Raw genomic sequence first — 2,646 nt, 5'->3', positions numbered from 1 at the left:
ATGTCCTCGACGAGCACGGGTCCTCCTCAAGCACGGGGACCTCCTTGTCATCTGAGATGACCACGACCTCCTTCTCCTGTGGTGCCTGGGGTGCAAACAGAGTACGCACTGGGTAGTAGCCTTCGGTGCTAATGCGAGCGGTCTTCTTGGCACGAGGCATATATAGATTTAGATTGAGATGAATTAGAAGCAATGAATTTTAATAATGGAATAAAGTGAAAGAAGCGTAATAATTTTTAGCAAATAACAAGACTAAGGTAGCAAGAATAAGTGAAGCAAAAGATGCCAAAACGACCATCACAAACTAGGCTTGTGTCCTATAATCAACACGGCTATGATACCAATTAGTCACACCCGATTTTACAGATAAAATGAGATGCATAAATCTTATGTGCGCCCAGAAATCAGTCGCACACATAAGCTAATAAATTACAAAGTATCATCACAGTGTTTATTACATCACGAACAATAATTCATTACAATAATATCAAGTCTCTAGTAAAAGCGAAAGAACTAGATAACTACTCTTCACGAGAGCCTTCAACTCCACAGGAACATCGACCGGTGAACCAAAGTCTAGTATTCCTCGAGAAAGTCATCACAACCATTGCCATCTATTACCCATCTATGATTTTTATCCAAATAAAATGTAAAGGCAAGCGTAAGTACATCTCGTAGTCAACAAGAATAACATGGGTTTATGAAGCTCAGGAGGTTGACACTGGTTTACTGCTGTTAGCATTTTAATAAGTCAAAGTTTTAGCACTAGATTAGCATTTAGGTGTGCTTAAGCCCCAATTAAACCACATGATCATAAACATGAGTAATAGTCATCATTAGAATTATCATCATTAATAACATCATCATCAAGTGAGCAACTATTTCGTTGGTTTTTTGGGCCACTCGTATCCGTTAGCACGACTGATATACAAGTTTTAATACTCTGCAGAGTTGGTACACTTTCACCGCGAACCGTGATTTACCCTTTCGTCCGAGGTAGCTAGTCTCTTAACCGCCTTCCTAGGGAGGTCGACAGGGTTCACTATAAAGCCTTTCAAAGGTTTTCGTAGCAAATTAGTATCCGCTAGGTTTCCCCGACAAGTGAATATAGATCCCCCTTCCGAATGGCACATTTCGTGCAGGCTATACACATAGGGACAGAGGCCGCTCGGCAGGCCCCATTTGTGCCATTTTGGGTAACCACTAACAAGCTAGAAAAGGTCCTGCTACTAAGCTAAAGCTAGAGCTATGTGGCACCCCCGGTTGTACTCTATGTCCTAGCTTTTGCCAACAGATAAGTCCTTAGGGAGGGCCAAGAGCATCTTGTAGAAAATCCAATTGCTCTCTTGCCCTATTGTCCAGTTGCTAAGAGCAAGTTTTACCATTCATTCCATAGAACCATTAATCATCATTCAGATCATGTATAGTTAATTTGAGTGCTAGCAGCTACCCACATGCAAGTATAACCCAATGGTAATCAAGGTACAAGATAACAATAACTAGGAGATCCTTACGGGTATCAAATTAGACACATGCACATGACTAAATAATTAAATGGTGAATAGGACAAGGAGATCCCATGCTATACTTGCCTTGCTCAAAGTACTCCTGCTGATCCTACTCGTCAAGGTACTGCTTTTGACCACCAATGAATTGCTCATCGTCTATACTAGATCACAATTATAGCACCACACAAGCATCTGGAGCCAAACATGCATAGCAAACAATAACTATGATTAGAACAGTACACCAATAGAGATAAAACAGGATAAAAGGTTTATAAAACGAATCTATGTCTCCCTAAGAACACGCAAATGCGAAGATCACGAGAATCGGATCTCAAATGTGAAAGTTACGAGTTAAATAAGATTTCCTATGGTAATTTAATAGATTAAATCTAACCATGAATTTTTAAAAGTTGAAACACATGATTAACAGTGTAATAGACATGTAGATTACTTAATTACAAACCTAACACAACTTTAACAGATCAAATCGAATCTAAAACGAGGTTTTTATGAGCAAAATAAGTCTAGTGGCAATTTTGTAAATAAATAGATCTAGAATTACGCTTTTGAAACCGAGAAGGCACGTTCCAGACCTAAACAGCGGCAGATTATGTTTTAGAAAAGGGAAAACGTGTTATGAGATTACGCAAAGGATGGCGGGTTCAATTACTAGAAAGCCGAGGGGCTCTTTAATAAGAATGCCAACGAAGGGGTATGGCGTGATCTGGTCCGTTAGATGTAAGATGGATGAACCATATTAGAAAGGAGAGAGAGAGAGGGAGATTGTCGTTCGGAACAGGGCTTCGGCGGTGGCGCAGTCATGGCCGACGACGAGAAGGTCGCCGGCGAGAACGATTAGGGCCTTACGGGCCATGATTTGATGAACCGAAGGCATGGGGACGATGCGGGGTCGATGGCGATCTCACCTAGCCCCTTTACACAACGGAGAACAGGGCCAGCATGGTGGTCGACATGGCTGGCAGTGAGAAGAGCTCGCCGGCGCGTGCGGAAACGACCCTAGAGGCCACGATTCGAGACGGGAAAGACAAGGGGAGAAAGAGAGAGAAATGGGGATTCTCACCATAGATGAAAACAAGGGAGGAGATGGACTGGAGACGGTGCGCAGCACGGGACGGCG

At 42.4% G+C, this 2,646-nt stretch overlaps 1 long non-coding RNA gene across 1 annotated transcript in view; it reads right to left on the bottom strand.

The window, feature by feature from the left end:
• Positions 1 to 327: 327 nt before the first annotated feature.
• LOC136549408 (uncharacterized) overlaps positions 328 to 2,646 on the bottom strand; it is a 6,091-nt gene continuing 3,772 nt past the window's right edge. The window contains exons 2-3 of the long non-coding RNA XR_010781892.1: positions 1,593 to 1,700; positions 328 to 625 (exon numbers count right to left, since the gene is read on the bottom strand). This is a non-coding gene — a long non-coding RNA (uncharacterized lncRNA). The remainder of the gene's footprint in view (positions 626 to 1,592; positions 1,701 to 2,646) is intronic.

Source organism: Miscanthus floridulus, chromosome 4, assembly GCF_019320115.1.
Source record: "Miscanthus floridulus cultivar M001 chromosome 4, ASM1932011v1, whole genome shotgun sequence".
NCBI classification, from domain to species: domain Eukaryota; kingdom Viridiplantae; phylum Streptophyta; class Magnoliopsida; order Poales; family Poaceae; genus Miscanthus; species Miscanthus floridulus.
The sequence above is the reverse complement of the archived record's forward strand: the minus strand, read 5'-3'. Positions and strand labels throughout refer to the sequence as shown.